The following is a 20845-nucleotide window of genomic DNA, read 5'->3' as shown; positions in this document are numbered from 1 at the left end:
AGTTTGAGTTCCACCTTGAAAGACAGCCGGGTGACCTTGGACCAGCCCCTCTTTCTCTCAGGGTGGTTGTTATGCAGAAGATAGGAGGAAGAAAGTGGGTTGGATATGTTTGCCACTTTGAGTTACTTGTAAAATTAATAAAAGGTGAGATAAAAACAAACAAAAATAAAATGTGTAACTTTCTGCATTCTTTAAAAAAAGTTTATCTAGAGGACAACCCAAATATTTTGTACAATTCATTTTGTCTTCAGCTTCTTTTTTTCCCCCATAAGGAAAAGTATGCTGCTCCCTGTAACTTTCTCCTGTAGGGAAAACAGCAGCTAAGCAGAATACATGTTTGCAGTGATGTGTGCTTTAGAAAATGATATAATAATCATCTCAATGTCTGTTCAAGATTGCCATTTCCTACAACTGCTTTGCACCTTATTTGGTAGATTAATGAATATTGTTGTAAACACTTTATTATCTCATAAAATGATTTGTACCCAGACAACACACTGTTCAATTGAAATTGGAATTTTTGTATGTAAAAAAAATAAATAAAAACTTATTACAAAAAAAAAAAGGATAAAAATCAAATAAACATCCAGCTTCAAAAAAAAAAAAAAGAATTTGGGGAAAACTTCATTTTGTCAAAAATATTATCAAATGATACACTCAAAATTGAAAACATTTTATCTCAACAATGTGGATGCAAAAACATACTAGGGAGAATTTGATTCAGTACTTGTTGCTCTGAATTGATAATGGCCAAATCTGGGACAAGACTGATGCTGTCAAATTTATTTTAGTTGCTTTTTACTCTTCTGGACCATTTAGTACATTTAATTTAATTTCTACTGCCAGCTGAAGAGAAGCATTTTTATTTTGTGTGACACAAAAAAGATTTGCTTTGGTTCTCTTGGGAGTGAAAAAGTCTCCATTACTTAGACTGTCTGTGAATATATATGTTATTGAGTGAATGGCCAGTGTTAAAATACAAATGACAATTGACACACAGCAAGATGTCTTCGAGGATGACCTTCCCCAATCTGGTGATCTTTAAACGTGTGAACCCTCACTTCTCACAATCTCTAGAAAAACACATTTGAAAGACACCAAAATAGAAAAAGATTTGAGATTTGAACCTCAACCACTGACGTCAACCATGAAAAAAGCAAACTGGCAAGAACCTAAACAATCACTTAAATTCCACATCTTATAAAAAACTAGTGACATATTTTATTTTTAATATCCTATCCACACTAGAAAGCCAGTTTGGAACATATTTCTTTCTGATACTGAACTTGAGAAATTGCTGCAATAACTCTGCTCAGCCTACTACCTTAATTAATTTTCTCAGTTGTCAAAATGTCATGGGTTGCCAATACAGCCTGCTTTCTCAACTTCCTGGTATTATAAATAAATTACAAATAATTGAGTCAACAGCAAAAAAAAGATATATTTCACAAATCTCCTTGGGGATTGCCCTGCACATTTGATTGAAATATAGCCAGGGCATTTATTACCTTACACTGAAGCCTTTTCTTTGGAGAGGATCTGACAACTGAGGTACAGCTCTTGCATTTGTGAGAAGATATTGTCTATTTAGGGAACCAGAATCTGGATGATTAGCAGATGACAGCAAGAATTAAAATCTTATTTAAAATATGCTATCAGTTGGGATTTTTGCAACCAGCTCTAAGGTGTTCCATTGACACAACACTTTCATAAAGCAATAAAGCAAAGACAACTATTTACAATGTGGAAAACTCTTATTGTCATCAGATTTATGGCTAGCAAGTTATGAATAATTTTCCTTGGTTTATCTTCTTAATAGCATTTTGATACCAGATTTGATGGTCCTAGTCACAGCTTCATTGGCAAAAGATTTTCTCCTCCTCAAAAATATCATTTAAAAAATATTTCCTTCCATCCCAAATTAAAGTTTATAGAAGAAAAAGAAGAAAACATTAGGACAGGGACGGTAGGCACACTGGTGCGCTTATGCATGCCTCTTATAGACCTCTTAGGAATGGGGTGAGGTCTACAGTAGACAGTCTAAGGTTAAAGTTTTGGGGATTTGGGGAAGAAACCACAGAGTCAGGTAGTGCATTCCAGGCATTGATCACTCTTGCTGAAGTCGTATTTTCTGCTGTCTAGTTTGGATTGGTTTAACATGAGTTTGTATCTATTGTGTGCTCTTGTATTGTTTTGGTTGAAGCTGAAGTATTCATTGGCTGGTAGGACATTGTAGCAGATGATTTTATGTACTATGCTTAGGTCAGACCGAAGACGGCGAAGTTCTAAGTTGTCTAAGATTTTGAGTCTGGTGGCATAAGGTATTTTGTTGCCAGCAGAGGAATGGAGGACTCTTCTTGTGAAATATCTCTGGACTTGTTCGATTGTATTAATGTCCGAGATGCAATGCGGGTTCCAGACAGATGAGCTGTATTCAAGAATTGGTCTGGCAAAAGTTTTGTATGCCCTAGTTTGCAGTTCAATATTACCGGAGAAGAAGCTATGCAAGATTAGGTTAACAACTCTTAATGCTTTTTTAGCAATGCTATTACAGTGAGCTCTGGCACTTAGATCATTTGAGATGAGTACTCCAAGGTCTTTGACAGAGTGAGGATCGTATGTTAGGTCGTATCCATCCAGCTTGTATTTTGTGTTCTGATTTTTTTTGCCAATGTGTAAGACAGAGCATTTGTTGGTTGAGATTTGGAGTTGCCAACTGTTTGACCATTCTGACACATAGTTGAGGTCTTTTTGTAGAGTAGCAGCATTGTCAGTGGTGTTGAATAGTTTTACATCATCCACAAAGAGAACACAGTTGTTTATAATATGGTCACAGTACTTATATAAAGTACTGTATAGTACTGTGGGTCCTAAAATGCTGTCTTGGAGGACACTGCTGTTAACAGGTTCTTCTCCTTTTTTTTGGAACATTCATGTAGCTTTGTGTAATAGAAAAACACTGCCCTGGTTTATGCAACCTGATAAACCCATAGTGTTTGATTTGGTTTTAACTTAATAATGATGTATAAATTATGATTCATATACAGGTAGTCATTGAGTTATGAATGTAATGGAGCCTGCCCATTCCATTGGTAACCCAAGGATTTGTAGGAGTGAACTGAGTAATTTGAACACAATCACTCCCTCCTTTCGCCCATGCATTCGCTAATCAAATGTGTAGCTCATTAAGTGCACATTAGGTAACTCAGGATGGGGAAGGCCATGGGGGCCCCTCGTGATGGAATAGGCCACCTGCTTCAGACCACCCACTCATAACATAAAATTAAATAACTGGGCTAGTTGTACACTATGTATGTGTAACTTGGCATGTAACACAATTCTCTGAATGCTGCTACTTTTAAAAAAATTCACATCTCTTTAAATTGCAGTTCAATGGTTGAATAAATGCAAATTACCTTTCTACCAGTTTTCTGCTTATAGACTATCACCAATGCTACAAGCAAATTGTTTCTGTTGAAAACATGGACTTTCAACTAATAGCTATGCTCAGAATTGCAATCTTACTGTCTTGGCCTGCTAAGTCTAGCAATTGCCCTTTCATTCATTCCTAGGCCTGTTTTGCACTTACTTTGTAATTCTACATGAGACTGTCAAGCTTGGGTTGCTCAGGTGATTAAGTAAAACAAATTAAGTGGGTTCAGGCTGCCCTTCTAAACTCAGTCATCTAGAAGTTTTGTATAGTGCAGATTGGGTAGGTAATCAATTTCTGGTGAGTCTGGAAAGGAAAAAACAACAACAAAACACATCCTTTGCTGTTTGCTATGTACCGAACAGTTATCTTGTATTTCTCAAACATTAAAGGTAGGAAACCAATTTTCTCTTCTGTGTTTTGAAATTAACTTGGCCTTTTGTCAAAAAACATAGCATTCTGTACAGCCAGATTTCTAAAATAAGAAAGATGAGCAGAACATTTGTATCTTGTCACATGGATTGATGTTAGATGGGATCAGATTGTAATGAGAACTGATATTAACTCTTGTTTGGTTCTTATCAGTCTTAGAAGAAATGTTATTTCATCTTTGTGAAAAGTTTCCAGGAATTTCTCTGGGTTTTATTCTTTATCCTTATTGTGCCAGCCTAATCTTTCAGATCTTAGGAGAGGCAACGTCTCAGAGAAGTAGTTATACAAACAAGGGCCTTCTTGTGAAGTTCTTGTGTTCTCTGAATTTAGTTGTTTACTTGCAGATGTTTCATTACCTAACAAGGAAACAGCATCATCATCACAGTGTGGGGTTTGCTCTGTGTTTATATACAGTAGCTTGATTGTTTATCTAGTGTTAATCCCTGCTTATCTGGGTGTAGACTGCTAGAAAGCATGTGTTCTTGTCTTTTTGTTTCCTACTTAGCCTATTTATTGATATTTTTGAATAGTGTATAAGTGTGATTTATCTCTATGTGTCTATTGATGGCTGATTTGTCTGAGTGCCAAGCTTCCAGAAATTCCTTAGCATTTTTAGATTGTAGAGCTTTTTAGAGCTTAGCCTGGGATCCATCTGGTTTCCTAGTTAAAACTATGGATGTGTTGTGCTTTTCTTGGTTATGGGCAAGATGCATCAGATATTTTCAGTAGTTCATTTTCATCATTTGCTTAATGTGGATCTGGGAGAGAAAGATTTGGGGCATCCATAAGAAAACAATTAAAATGCAGAATTTCTTTTTCTAAACAGGTATCTTAATTCAGTTAATTCACTAAAATGCATTTAACTGGCTTGCATAAAAGACAGTCCAGGAAAGTGCAACCCATCCTTAGTCAAAGATGACAAGTCACCAGACCCTGGGTGGGGTGGGGGAGGCAAAAACCCAAAGTCACTCGGTCTTGCCAGGGTTGAGCCAATGACAGTCCATCCCATCCAGACCCTTACAACCTTCAGGCATTTAAATAACTGGTCAAAAGGAGAACCACCACAGAACATCCCATTCCTACCTCCCAGATCCAATCCAGAAAGACAAAATAGTCAATGATATTGAAAGTCCCTGAGAGATCCAGGAGAGCCACAACAATTGTCTGACTCCCATCGTGAATTTTCCAGAGGTTATCGACAGGCATGATCAATACTGTCTTAATAATACCTTGGCCTGAACCCAAATTGAAAAGGCTCCAAATAATCTGCATCATTTCATTCCAATCACCATCTCAACAATTTTCCTGAAAAAAGCAAGATTGGAGACTGGGCAAAACTTAACTAAAACAGCTGGGTTCAAGGCATGTGGCACTACCCCTTTCCACAAAGAGGCATTAATCACCAATTGGACCCAACCACATGCTATTTCCAGGGAGCTTTAACCAACCAGGAAGGTATGGGGCCAAAACACAGGTAGCCAAGCTCACATCCATGAGGATCCTGTCAACTTTCTCAAGATCAAGCAAGTTGAATTCCTCCCAGAGAACAGGTCTTAGGCATACCTTTGTCACCTTCCAAGGATGTGCCCCAGCCACTGTCAAAGCAAAGTCCCGCACTGCACTCTGTAGTGCCTGCCTACAGCCTTCTCAGCCCGCCTGTGCTCTGTAGTTCTTGCATGTGGTCTCTGCTGACTTGCTCATGGCCCCTGCTTACTTGCCCACAGCCTGCACTGACCTGCCTCTTAACCAGGGGTGAAATCCAGCCGGTTCTATCTGGTTCAGGCAAACCGGTAGCTGCAGCTGCAGGAGGCTCCGCTCATCCACGTGGACATCAGGACATTGCTTTTTTGCGACATTTTAAGCCTCTGTGCATGTGCAGCTTTGCTGGCTGAGGAATTCTGGGAGTTGAAGTCCACAAATCTTAAGGTTGCCAAGGTTGGAGACCCCTGCTCTAAACTGTAGGCCTGAGTTTACAAGCCATATTATCTGGACTTTTTATAATAACCAGATAAAAGATTTGATTATTTAATTGCCATGTGAATCTAGATGAGCAGCCATCAGATCTGGGTTGTAAGTACCTTATTTGGGAATAGTTGTAACTTTGAATGGTTGCTAAGTGACTGATCCTAAGTCAAGGACTACCTGTAAACTTTTTACAATGAAGAAAAGAATTAACATGGCAAAAAGAGCATCCAAGTTTGTTTGATAAAGCAAATATATTTGCTCTTCAATTTTTCAGTATCAGAGTGTGATGTTATACCAAAGGTAGGTAACCTGTTGCTCACCAGATATATTTTACCTGTACTTACCTCCTCAGTTATACAGTATTCAGCTCTAAGTAGCATTGACATTGGCAAAGGAGTGTGGAATTATAGGCCAGAATATTGGGGACCAGGAGAGGAGTGCATGAGTTTGCTTTTCTCTGCTTAATTTTGCAGCAACATTTGGTTGTTGATTTGGACTTCAATAATCCACATGAATGCAGATGGCAGAAAAGAATTATAAAAACTACATCTAATGTTGGGACAGACTTTTTCAGCCCATATCTAATGGCCCTGCACAGATACTCAACCAGTTTTCCTGCTAATGGCTGCCTATGCACAACATACTAAGATTTATTATTTTTAAGTGTAATTAGTGTTGTTTATGTGATGCTTTCAGGCCATTTGATTAATCAATGGTTTGGAAAAATTATTACTTCAGCAACCATGACGTTGTATGGATATAGCCTCTCTTGATCAGGGACGATGATACAGAAAAATGATTATTATTTTTATTTGAAGGTTTCTCATATGCCTTTTTGTTTACACCACTTGAAATTCAGCAGAGTGAATTTAACCAGATGACTTTAATTACCTTAAAATAAAGTTGCTTCTGTAACAGAAGCTTTTAGCATTACACAAAAAAACAAACAGTAATGAATTTTGAAACAGCAATTAATGTAAAGGTTGAAGTCCATCAAAAATGTATGAAAGAAGGAAAGAAAATGAAAGAACAAAGTTGTCAAAATTCTTTTTTTTCTCACTGATCTACATTAAGTAATATAATATTTCAGTTTTTTTCTTTTTAATACATTTACAGACATTTCTAAAATTCTGTTTTCCCTTTGTCAATATGGAGTACTGAATGCAGACTAATGAGGGGAAAAAATGAATTTCAACGACTGTAGAAGGCTGCAGCATAACAAAATTGACCAAAGTGAAGGAGATCGGAATACTTTCTGAATGCACTGTACATGTATGTTAAATGCTTTTTTCTGTAACTAATCTTGAATTCTAAGCTTAGCAGAGCATCAACCTATGAATCCTACTTTACCAGTCAATTTTTATTTCATTTTTGACCCTTACCTATAAAGATCTTGATAGAATTCCTACCTTTTTTTTTCTTTTGAGAAAAGAAGGCAGCAAGTTAAGAATACAACTGGCAGATACTCAGGAAAACAGCCAGACCTTCAAGGCTTCTGAAAAACTTAACACTGTTATGGGCAACCTAGACTTGGGTATCATGGTATTCCAAAGGGCAGACATCACAATAGAAAAGGCATAGTTCTTGGAATCTACTAGATTGGGGTGACAAACTCAAGGCCTGGGGGCCGGATCTGGCCACTGAGGTGCTTAAATCTGGCCTGTGGGGCGAGCCTGCAGGGCCTCTGCTGGCAAAAACAGGGCATGGGAGGACCGCATGTGGCCCCGCCTGCCTCTTTTTGGCCAGCAAAGTGCTGCAGAAGGCTGTCCAGGCCAACAATGGGGCATGGGGGATCTTACACAGACCCCTGTGCCCCATTTTGGCTGGCAGGGTACTGTAGGAGGCCGTCCTGGCCAAAAACAGGGTGTGGGGGACTGTGTACAGACCCCCCCCCGTATCCTGTTTTGGCTGGCAGGGTGCTGCAAGAGGTGTCTGTTCCGTCTCCTCCCCCTGCCGCCACCCCAGGCCGGCACGCAGAGGAGAACTACAATGCTGATCCAGCCCTAAAAGAAATCCAGTTTGGCCCCCCTGTACTAGATAGTGAGGATATTGGGCATGCCCCTCCTGTCAGATCCAATGGGTTGAGTAGAAACTATTAAAGAAAGAAATCCTTCAAACATTCTACCCCCATGCCACAAAAAGTTTTAAATTGTGTTCAGAAACATGTTGTGAAGCAAAGATGAAATATTAGCATATTGAGTCATACTCATATTTGCTTTCACCACCACATTCTGGATCAATTGCAGTTTCCAGATGTTCTTCAAGCACAACCTTAAGTAGAGCACATTGCAGTAGTCCACTCAGTAGCTGACCAAAACATGACTGACTATGCATTAGCTTTCGAAGCCGCTGAAGAAGAGAGATATAGAAGTAGAAGTAAGTGATTTAAACAATGTTGTAGTTCCCTCTAATGTTGCTTAATCTATTTTGTATCTAGATTGAATATTTTATGTGGATTGACTCAGTTCAGGACCTCAGGCTAAAAATGGGCAGACTCAGAATCCATTTGTGGAATAATATCAGGGCAAAAAATAAAAAGTCCCCAAGTGCATGGACCAAGCAGGCTACCCTTTTCACTAAATTGTGCTTTTGGCTTTGCATATTGTATGATCATACCAGTGGTGAAATTCTCTGCAGATTGCCACTGGTTTGTTGCCTGTGCATGCGTGGTGTGCGCCAAATGTGTGCTGTGTGTACATGTGCAGTGCGCACTAAAAACGTGTGTATGCAGAAACACACACTTTGCATGGAAAAGGGAGGTTTGGAAATGTAAGTAGAACAGCGAGGGGAGGGAGCAGCTGTGCTGCCCAATTTAGCTTCTCTAGAAAGCAGAATTTCCTGCTAAACCGCGCGGCACAGCTGATCATCGGAAATATCAGTTCAGACGAACCGGCAGTTTTTTAAACTACCGGTTCACCTGAACTGGTATCTTTTTAACCACTGGTTCACCTGAACCGGTAGCTTTTTTTTTACTACCGGTTCATCCAAATCAGTAGCTTTTATCACTACTGGTTCGCCCAAACTGGTGCAAACCGGTAGCATTTCACCCCTGGATTATACCCATGTGTCCTCTGGTCCAACAGCAGTGAGTAACTCAGATATGTGTCATTCCCCCAATCATGGTTAAATGAATCATAGTATGTGAATCCAATTACTATGTACTGGGATTTGAATGGCTAGTCTTTTCTATGTTTTGCTTATTCTCCCAGCTTCTGTTCTTTGTTTGCAGATGATGCCTCATTATTTTTCCTGTGGTGAATATCTGTTTGTTGATGTAAGCTTAGCTTTCACACAGTAGATGTGGAAGGTAGCAAACTCTTGTCTTGGAAAGCTGCTTTGTACCTTTTCTATTATGTATGTATGCAGTGGTATTGTGCAAATACTCATTTTCTCTACATGAAGTTAATTGCAAAAGAAAAACAAACCGATTTGCAAGCTTTTTTCTATGTCTATTCAGAAGCTGAAAGACTGTTGCTTAAAAGGGTGAACACATATGGTTTTAAAAAACAAAATGTTCGCATGACAATTTTCTGACTCAATAAAAAGATTAAGCTTCATTGGAGGCAGCATTTTCCACTAGAGTTGAAGATTTTTTTTTGTTTAGAACAAAAATGTCCCTTAAACCTATTTTTTTTTGTTAAAACAAAAACAGTCCTTCTCTGTAATTAAAACCAGAATAACTCTACAATGTCAGTGTTACATACATTGATGTGGCCTGTATACAGTTACTTATTTTTAAAAGTTTTGTTTTGTTTTTTAATAGACTGATGAAACTTCATAATTGCAACATTTGGAAGAAATTAGTTAACAATAAGGTGCCGGTATAATGAGTGCTGTAGTTTTTGAAGAATACCATTGGGTGTAATAAGCCTTTTCCATATTCTTGATAATGTGACTGGTAATCATTACATCATTACACAACTTCCTAGTCTAGATTTTAATTTATATTTAAATTTATTTTCCAAGTGTTTGATAGACTATTTAGCTATAGTCACTGCTTGTAACTTTCTGTGGAAGGATTTTTCTTCTATTTGAACTCTCAATTATTTTTCTTCTTGAAAATGACATTCTTTTTATATTTGTGCATACTGTATTATTTTAGCACATGATGTCCCCAAATATCCAATATTTTGCAGGACTCTTTTTTATGTGCTAATGTTCCTGTGTTTCTGGAGCACATGCCTCTCAAGGCATGCTCTCAACATAACAAATAAAAGAGGGTATGGTAAAGGTTGGTTAATTGTGTGAAATTGTATGTGCTTTCATAAGTCTCAGTTAAGTACCTTAAATTACTTTAAAAACATCTTTTATTGTACCTCAGCCCATGTGCCTAATAATGTGTAGTAAAGGATAAATTCAGTTTTAATGAATTTAGGATGGACTGAGACATGTTTCTTTTTCTCACGATGTTTACCAAGGCTTAGCTAATATTGATCTTGCAGTCACAGAGTCTGAGCTTAACTTGTAATGCACCTATAAACATTCTGGTGAACATTATAAACCTTTTGTCCTCAGTCCTTACTCTGAAATTATGTTAATGAATTTGAATGACAACAGGTGCTTATAACAATAAATGGGAACGTAAGGATTGCTCACCTCTGCACAACAATGCATGCAAAGAATAAAGTGAGGGAATTCAGATGGATTGAAATTGGATATTTTTAGTGAGAAAATTATACTGTTTGTTATTTAGGACATAAAAAACAGAGAAGGAACAGTGTTTCATAGTCAGGAAGATTAAAGCAAAGACAGAACTTGAGTATAATGCAGTCAGTGACTAAATAATGTCAGTTACACTTTATGGATATCCCTTTAATATGACAGTGTCCTAAATTCATGCTCCAACCATTAATGCAGAAGAAGAAGAAGAGTTTGTTGAGTTTTGAGTTCAAGTTCAATTGGAAATGAACAAAACATGTGATTTAGAGGTCTGCTTTGTGACTGGAGACTAAAATGCCAGAGTTGGAATAATAGGATGGAAAATATCTATCACATAGGAAAAAGAGATGAATTGGGACAGTGACTTCAGTTTCTGCCAATCCAATCATTTCTTGATTGCTAATGTAATTTTCAAAATGAAGCCTATATACTTCCTCATAACATGAAATACATAGAAATCAAACTAGTATATTTTTGTACAAAAGGGCAGAGGAAATCAATTACACTGCTGCAATCTTGCAAGACCCGGCCATGAATGGAGTGTATGGGTTTTTAATGTTTTTTTAAAACAACTTTTATGGTATATTGTTCGCATCATTTTTTGTTGTAAGCCGCCCAGAGTCCCCGGGGAGTTGGGCGGCATAGAAATGCAACAAACAAACAAACAAATAAATAAATAAATAAATAAATACATACATACATACATACATACATACATACATACATACATACATACACGCACTGTTAGATCCAAGGATAGCTTCTTGAAAAAGAGGGGAGACCATTTCCTCTTCCTGAAAAGAAGTATTGCTCATGGCTTGGACCAGTAATGGGTTTCACTTACCTTCGCTACCGGTTTGGAACTGGGAGCGTGTGTGCGTGTGTGCTTGCTTTGCTTGCACACGGCACTTCTGCACATGCGCAGAGCATCTGTGATGATGTGCGGGTGGGTGGGCAGAGCCTCCCACTGCCACCACTACCGGTTCGCCCGAATCGGGGCAAAACGGTAGAAACCTACCCCTGACTTGGACCTATGGCATGGGTGTCAAACTCGCAGCATCACATTGCCATCACATGATGTAGCGCAATGTTTCTTCCTTTGATGGAGTTGGGATGAGTGTGGCCTGTGCATGACACATCTGTCCCAGAGGCTGCCAGTTTGACACCCCTGCATGGGGTCCATAATCACAAAGAGTCTTCACAGGTGCAAACTTATCCACAACACGCCATTGTCACAGGCTCATTCTAACTAACCACAGCTAACATATTGTTTGAACCAAGATTTGGGAATAGTCCCAAATCCATCAATCAATTAATCTTGGTGGATGAAACAGGAGTTTCATGTCTGAATTCACAACCTTCTTCAAAATTATGAATGAGCTGAACAGGAAATATTCTTTAGGTCTAGACATTTATGATCTTTATGATTCTAGACATTACTTATTAATATCTACTTAAGTAGAGTATTTATATTTTTGCAGGTACAATAATAATGTAGAATGTGTTTCACTTCCATTAATAGCAATTTCATTTTGGATCCTGTGATTAGGAAGATAGGAAAAATGTTAGCAGCATGTCAAATCGTTGATCAATTATCTTCCATAAGAAAGGTGGGGGATTTTTTCTGCATTTTTTCCTCTGTGACCAGTAGACAAACCCAACCCATTTTTTGAAATTAGGTCTTTCTTTTTTGGCTTCTTTACCATCATATATAGCAAAATTGGTCATGTTCTTTTTTCATGGTGGATGGGCAGAATTGATTCCCTTTATCTAATTAAATAAAAATATCTATTTTTTTCCAACATTCCATTGACTTGGAATGAAAAAACAAAGAGTAACTTTTGTGAAATAGAACACGAAGATATTGTAAGATTTGGCTATGATAATATATTTACCATCTTTTGACAAAACATTTGCTTATGTATCTGTTTGTACATATTGTGCAATATATCTGCTGCTTGTAACATTACCGATTCCTGACCTATTCTCTTAAATTTAATATTAGATATATTCGAATAGGTGGCTGTTGCTTCAAAAATTTAATAAAGTGGATCTCAGTCATAAAAATAAATGCCATGAGCTTTCTTTAATATGCCATAGTTTTTTAAAAAAATATTTTCTTAATATCTTATTTCTCTCTAAGCAAATAATTCTCCAGTAAAAACTGAATACATAACAAATTGAGCTTTCTCTGTTGTTGGTTTGGTCTCATCAGTTTTCTAATGATATCTTTAGTTAAAATTCATAATTATATTTCACATGAACTCCGATATTATATTTGTATTTTGCATTATTAACTATATTAGGGAGGATGAAAATGTGTTATGGAAGATCTGAGACAGAACAAGGATTCCAATGAGTCTAGGAGAATATTACCCAGATGGGAAGTTTGGCAAGCATAAGCTGCTTTTTACCATCTGTTTAATTTTGTGCAACAAAGATACATTAAGACAACTGTAAGTTAGACAAGAATTAGAAAATATAATTTCCCTATAGTCAATCCAACTCAACTCTCTAACTATATAAATGAGGATTTCCAAATGTACTTTCTATATTGTTATTTGTATGTATGTGCACATACAAAGACACTGTAATTAATTTTGCTTTAGAAATCAAATATTTGTGATGTGCAAAATGTCAGTATCTTTAGACAATTTAATAATCCCATGCCATTTTTACTTCTGGATTAGATATTATTTCTGCACAGTTTGGATATATTTACAGTTTCTGTTCTCAGTGCTGGTGACCCAACTGTTATTTGAAGAAGATAGACTTTTGCCTTCACTTCAACCAATTAGAAGGCAGCCAGTTATCTGCTAACAGAAATTTGGATGCTTGAAAAGCTTACTTTGGCAAATTTTGGCATGAGTTAATTAATCCACAAATTCAGAATGAATATTGGGATCAGAACGGAAGTAATTTTGTAAATCATTGAAGTTCTGAGCTTGAGACATAGCAAATGCATTAATACATGCATATTTGAGGATCATAACTATTTCAGGAGTGTATGGTTTGTTTATTTTTTAAAAAAGTGTTTTGAAATGTGATACGCAATCTTTAGCTTGCATATCATATAGTTAAATCTTAGCTTAATGTTGTTGTATATATTCCACCATTATGAACTGTGTGCGCGCGCATATGTAGGAAATCTAACTTCTCCTTTGCCTGAGGAAACTCTGGGCTTTATCCTCATTATGCTTTTAAGCAATACATGTTAATAAAATAGTATTGCAAGAGGCTGGTTACACATTTTTTAAAGAATCATTTAAGGAGTGAAAAATATAGACACCTGAGTAGGTGGCTCAGTGGCTAAGACACTGAGCTTGTCGATCAGAAAGTCAGCAATTTGGCGGTTCAAATCCCTAGTTCAGGTTTCCTGCATAAGCAGGGGGTTGGACTAGATGACCTCCAAGGTCCCTTCCAACTCCGTTACTGTTATACTTGTTAGATTTATATTTCAACTTTTTTAAAAAGAAGATGGTTAAAGAAGATAAAAAAAAAACTTTCATTTTACTTCACAGCAATTCTTTCATAAGATATTGCCTGGCTCAAAACTGCCTCCTGAACTTCCATGGCTGATGGTATTGCTAATCCAATAAAGTCCAAACTAGTCCATTACTGTGCAGTAACATATGATTTTAACAATGAAGTATTGAATGGAGAGTGGTTGCTGTGGGTAGGAACTACAAAGCATGGGAAAATGTGCAGGTGTCATGGGCAAAGGAGATGCCCTCGGCAGGTGCTATGGCGCAGGGAGGAACAAAAAAGCAGTGAGAGTGGCTTACAACCTCCTGCTGGCTTCCCCATCCAGCAAGGAGCATCGTAAATCATGATTATGTGACTGCAGCATGCTGCAACATTGTAATTGCAAGCAACTGAGCCTGGATCGGGATCATGTGCCCACAGGGATTCTATGATGGCCAGAGCTGTGAGGACTAATAAGTCTCCCTCAGTTTAACACCACTGCAACTATGACCAGTCAGTGATTGAGTAATGTAACTTGAGGTCTATTTGTACAAAGTTATCAGTTATTCAGAGCTCTGTCCTATGGAAGATAATGTATTTTAAAAATTAGGGATGATGCTGAAATCATGCATATATCAAGTTTAAATCTTAGATGGTCATGAGAGAGAGAGAGAGAGAGAGAGAGAGACTCAAAAAGTATAAGTTAAATGTATTTTCAGGAACAGAATAGCCTCAAAGGTGGGATAAGTTATCTAAGCATGTTACTAAGAGGAATACATTTGAACGCACAGATTTTGAAAATACTAAAAAAAAAAAAAAAAAAAAAAGCAATCATCAAAAGACACAGAAGTAATAATAATATCTACCTGAGGGACCCAGCTGAAACTTTTAACATTTACAATTTTTTACAATTGAAGTATTTCATACATTCTGCATGTTTCTATTATTGAATATCACTTAATAATAGAATGGGCTATAACATTCTTTAATGTGCATAAGAATCAATTAAACAGTATTTTTCATTTTTGGGTAATTTGTGGTTTTCAACTCCCAGAATTCTTGGTTGGCTGGGAAATTCTGGAAGTTGAAGCCCACATATCTTAAAGTTGCCAAGTTTGAAAAACACTGAATTAAATTTAATTTTTTTCCTGCCATCTCTTTTTAAATGACTCAGCTTGCTCACTAGAGTGCAGCAGAGTGCATTAATCAACTTTACTAACTTTATAGGGACCAGAGAGCAAAATGTATTAGCCAAATTATTTTTGTTAGTTCTTTGACCAGAGCTTCGAGTGACTAGAGACCATGTTTTGAGCAGCAAAATGCTATCATGATAATTTTGATTATTTGATTATTATTTATACCATCATCTTTAATACAACTTCCATTGCAACGAGCAGAAGTATAGTTTTACTTTGTCAGGTTATATGGAGGTAGCCTTCTTGTCAATTAAGCTATCAATATATTTAGAATTCCATTTATTTTCACTCCTAGAGTAAATTTTATTTTTATGTAAATTGTCTGAATTGTGCCAATGTATAGTTTTAATTTCCTCATGGGGAAATTCAGCTCTTTTTCAAAAGCCAGCCAATGTGTTTTAGAAATTAAGAATGTAATAAAAAACTAGGTAGGAGAGTCAATTTGTTATAACCAGATTAGAAACCAGGGAATCATGAGTTCTAGTCATGCATGAGGCACAAAGCCAGCTAGCGTCTTGGCCAATCCTTCTCTCTCAGCCCTAAGAAGGAAGCAACATCATCTGAAATCTTCCCAAGAAAACGTATAGGCCCTAGCCCAGACAGTTGCCAGAACTCAACCCTGGTTTGAAGATATCCCTCAAACCCTCAAGATACTCTTGTTTGATCAATTATGGTGGATGGAATGCCATTCTCCATGGAAAACCTTTGTTAAAGTTGGATATTATTGCATGGTTTGGATTTTTATTTCATGATGAAGAGTTTTGCTATCTAATACAAAGCAGCAGCTGAGACCTTGCGGAAGCACAGGAGGGGAAAAAATATTAGAATCTGGACATAGTTTACTCTTTATAATTATTTATCGACAATTATTCAGAGTATGTATGGGGCCAAGACCTGAATTCCATTTTGTGAACATTAAATATAATTATTTTTCAGTTATGGATGTTGATTGTTCTATGAAAAACTTAAATAGAGTGGCTCCACATGGGATCTTAGTTTCTTCATTTCTGATGTGGACAAAGGAGAAGTTCAGCAGAACCAGGAGATAATGGTCTGCATACTTTTTCTTAGAGGGTACTCCCGTGAGACAAATGCTCCGGCCTCTAGAAATTAAATGAAAGAGATGCTGATTTAACAAAGTGAGGATAACACTTATAAACTGACTTTGAGTAGTTTTTGTTATGAAGAATATTTTAAGAATGAATGTGAGACTCTAAATAAATTAAATCCAGGCATAGCCTTTTTTGTAAATTGCAGCAGGCCAATCTATTTTTTTAATTGTCTGCATCATAATTAATTCTTTTGTCAACATAGCATGAATCACTTTCCATAAACAAGAGAAAAAAATTAATGCCTTCTGTATAGTGTACCAGTGAACTCCAATTGATAAATTGCATAATAGTGGGATTTGATACTGATTGGAATAAAATGACTAGCCCCAGGACCAATCTCTCAGATGTCCCACCTCCTTTTAATTAGCTAAGGAATAAATGTTTATATATGAAGAAGGAGCAGACCAGACCTGTTGTGGCCCTGCAATTTGCATAAATTGCTCACAAAAAGGAATAGCAGCATTGATGGCTAGAGTGATTCTTTTAGGGTGGAATGACCTGTTAGCCTTGTAATCCAGACAGGTACATCCAGAAACATTAGCCTTAAATTTATTGTAAGATTGCATTAACAGAATCTTGTAAGTCTGAGAGTACATCTCTCCCCCTCACTTTTACAGTCCAAAAAAACAAGGAAGGGTCCCTTGAGATGTTTGCCAGATCCCCATTCTTTCTGCAGACTCAGCTGCTGCTTATCTAATCTGCAGTTCTTCCTCTTTTCTCCCAAGGTCATTTCCACATACCAAATGATCAACAAGATCATCAGAAATAGGTTTCAAAGATGGTTGGCCCTTAGAGAGCAACAAATATTTTTTTATTCATCTGCTGCCATCTAGTGGTGAGCACATGGCTGTCTCCTGCAGCTCAATTCTGCCTGCTGCTCTAGGTAAATGCTGACTCCCCTGTCCTTTTCCAAAACTTTAAGGCAGCCTAAAGAGCACTGGACTAGACAACATGGGTTATATGGCAGAGAAGAGAGGAAGAATTTTCAGCCAAAACGGGAGTAAAATAATGCAGCTTGGGATAATAGGCAGACATGATATCAGCTTTGAATGCCAGACAACCTGAGAGGCCAAAGCAGGCTTACTCCTCTAGTAGAAAAACTGAGAGCCACAGCTGGTAAAGCACTTTCCTTCATACACAGCCCTCCCCATCAGCACAGAAAACTTCAGTAGTAGTTCAAAACAGGAGTCCACAGCAACAAAAGCCAATTGATTTGAATGTCTATGGAGATTCTCAGTCCTCCAGGTCATGGTTATCCCAAGGATGTTTTCTTTCAAAAGGCAACTGGACTTTTTTGTTTTGCTTGAAGACATTTCACTTCTCATCCAAGAATGTTTATCAGTTCTGACTGAATGATGGAGAATGGAAGGATTTATATTTTTTTATAGTCATGTGGTCGTTAGCCCTCTTTCTGAGAATCATTGAAGCCACTTGGAGGGCCCAGATAATCTCCAAGTGGCTTCAGTGACTCTCAGAAAATGAACTAATGGCTACATAACTGCAAGGAATATAAATCCTTCCATTCTCCACCATTCAATCAGAACTGAAGCTTCTTGGATGAGAAATGAAACATCTTCAAGCAAAACAAGAAGGTCTAGTTGCCTTTTGAAAGAAAGCACCTTTGGGACAACTGACTTGAATGTAGTTAAATGGTAGCTAAAAACTTTGTTAAAAATTTGGGAACAAAAAAGAACAGAACTATTTACAGGACTTTTAGAAGTTTAGAACTTAGATATACATGATGGCATAATCCAAGGTATTCATGGTGTGGAATACAGGTTTAGTGATAAATGTTATGTTATTAAGCTTTTTATGCTGTGTAGCAGATAACAGTTTCTTTGTTGCTGGTATTTCCCAAGAATCCTCTCATAAACAATAAGCAATACTTACTTTTGTAATATTGAAGGCCTCACCAATTTTTTTGAATTTGGAAGTTTAAAACTAGCCAAGAACCCTGACTTGATTACACATGCCATTGTGTTGACTCACACACAGTGCTAAGCTATAATGCAGCAGTTTGATTTTCATTTGTATGATGTGTGAAAGCAGCTATTGTTGCTTGTAAACCATTGTTCATGATAGGCCAGTGATGGCTAACCTTTTCCGGACCGAATCCAAAGCACGCACATGTCTGAACCCCCAAAATGCAATGCATGCCCAACCCCCATGCATGTGCCCCCCATGCATGTGTGCATGGCCCCCTGTATGTGCCCAGCCCCTGCACTCCCCCTGCATGTGCATACACCCTGCATGTGCATGACCCCATGCATGCACATATGCCTCCCGCACATGCCCCACCCCCTTCGGGCAGAGGCCCGAAGACCAGCTGGCCAGTGGGAGGCATGCGCAGCAGAGCTGAACTGGGGCGACAGCTCACGTGTCATCAGAGAGGGCACTGGGTGCCACTTCTGGCACGTGTGCCATAGGTTTGCCATCACGGTGATAGGCTCTGCCTAGAGAAGACAACAATGTTCAAAACTAATCATAGTTTAGAATGTTGGATGGAACCAGACAATGAAATGCTTTGATCCACATCAATTCAATTTTGAAATGTTAAAGAAACAGGACTGAAAAGTGTCATAATTGTCCTGTTGGTGATACTTTAGTATGCCTAACAATAGTAGGAATGTGAAGTAAATTATTGTATTTGTCACCTCACGGTTAAATTATTGCAACACGCTCTATATGGGGCTACCCTTGAAAAGTGTTTGAAGACTACAGTTGGTCTAGAATGCAGCTGCGCGAGCTGTTGTGGGTGCACCTAGGTACACCCACATTACACCAATTCTCTGCGAGCTGCACTGGCTTCCTATTGGTCTCTGGGCACAATTCAAGGTGTTGGTTATTACCTTTAAAGCCCTACATGGCTTAGGGCCAGGTTATCTTCGAGACTGCTTTCTGCCACATAGCTCCCAGCGACCGGTGATCCCACAGAGTTGGTCTCCTCCGGGTCCCGTCAGCTAAACAATGCCGGCTGGTGGGCTCACGGGGGAGGGCCTTCTCTGTGGCTGCCCCAGCAATCTGGAACCAGTTACCTCCTGAGGTCCGGACCATCCCCACCCTATTGGCCTTCCAAAAAGTGGTGAAGACCTGGCTTTTCCGGCAGGTCTGGGGCCATTGATCTCGCTCTTGTGATCTGGTGAGATCCGGCCATGAATGGCATGAATGAGTTTTTAATGTTTTTAATGTTTTTAATTTTTAAATGTTTTTTATAATGATTTTTTAAAATGTATTGTGAGCCGCCCTGAGTCTTCGGAGACGGGCGGCATATAAATTAAATAAATAAATTAAATTAAATTATTAAATTAAATTAATAAACAAAGGCATTCATGTACAATGTGGTAATGACTAACAAACTAACAAAGCAAAACTAACAGAAACTGAGGAAATAAACCCTCTGTCAGGTTTTCAGGCCATCTCAAATAAATTGTGTCTCAAACAAAGTCTTTTTTAAAACAAACTTCCATTTTATTTTGCACGGCAACTTTTACACTGACTCCATGCAGCCAGCACTGACGTGCTGACCCAAAATCCCTCCTCTTCCTTCCCCCACTCCTCTGCATTCATTGGCCATCTTCCCAATCATTCACCCCTAATCTACTGCTCCAATTCAAAGAATTTCCCCCCTTCCATCCATCTCCTAGGGGACATTATCTCCAGCTAAAATAAGTAGGTGAAAGGCAACCGTCCCGTTGCAGACACTTGCGTTCTCCTTCTTATGTCAGCACTAGGATAAATGCATCTTGACGTGCTGACACCCTCCCATATTTATCCACAAAATGCTTGCTGAGAGATAATTTCTGCATATCCAATCCTTAATTTTGTCTGAAATTTAGATTTGTTTACTTTCATTCTCATTAAAAATACAATATGGACTTTTAACTGTAGCCGCAACCATGCCAAAATTTTTAACAGACAGTTTTACTTATTATGGGAACTGACATTCCCTCTGTTGATCAATAGTTTAGGCTAAGCAGAAATTATTTCTAAAATTTTGCTTAAGAACATGTGAATTGTGTAATGATTAAACGTTAGTTCTGTGTGTAATAAATATCATGTGCTGCAGATTTATTTCTTAAATTCATATATTGAAATCAGCATTTCTTTTAATTTATATGCCTTATCAACTCAATCTTTCCCTAACAATAAACTTTATCATCGTTTGCAACTTTTGCATATACTATTGCTAAAATGAAATTTATGAAGCCCTTGCATTTAATCAAGTCATTTAATCCAGCAAATGATTGATAATAATGTTATACTTCCTGGTACTTCCCAACCAAATATAGTATAGTGTATTTAATTCCTGCTCCCCAAATTGCTGCATTTTTTATAGTGCCATTGTTTCTCCTACATAGGAGAAAGATTTGACAAAAGTTTCACTAGTGACTAGAGTATTACATTATTTACTAAATACTTTGATTTCATATTTGAAGTTTTTAATTTAAAGGGGGGATGAAGTCAATAGTTCTTTTAGGTTGAAATCCCTACACCCAAATATATTTCCTCTGCTTTTTTGTAAAAAAAATAGAATCCTGTTCTGAGTTTGTAGATATCTTCCCTTTGATTTTTCTTGAATAAAATTT

General features: G+C 37.7%; 1 protein-coding gene and 1 long non-coding RNA gene across 3 annotated transcripts in view; one reads left to right on the top strand and one right to left on the bottom strand.

Annotated features, from left to right (window-relative positions):
- The window catches only part of LOC117655256 (uncharacterized), a 36320-nt gene extending 28999 nt beyond the window's left edge, over positions 1 to 7321 (bottom strand). For both annotated transcript variants that reach the window (XR_004588610.1, XR_004588609.2), the window contains exons 1-2: positions 7237 to 7321; positions 3590 to 3736 (exon numbers count right to left, since the gene is read on the bottom strand). This is a non-coding gene — a long non-coding RNA (uncharacterized LOC117655256). The remainder of the gene's footprint in view (positions 1 to 3589; positions 3737 to 7236) is intronic.
- KIAA1217 (KIAA1217 ortholog) overlaps positions 1 to 20845 on the top strand; it is a 450644-nt gene that overhangs the window by 45482 nt on the left and 384317 nt on the right. The gene's annotated exons all lie outside the window — the stretch shown is intronic.

The sequence above is a fragment of the Pantherophis guttatus genome, chromosome 4 (assembly GCF_059756535.1).
Source record: "Pantherophis guttatus breed Tessera chromosome 4, ASM5975653v1, whole genome shotgun sequence".
Lineage (NCBI taxonomy): Eukaryota > Metazoa > Chordata > Lepidosauria > Squamata > Colubridae > Pantherophis > Pantherophis guttatus.
The sequence above is the reverse complement of the archived record's forward strand: the minus strand, read 5'-3'. Positions and strand labels throughout refer to the sequence as shown.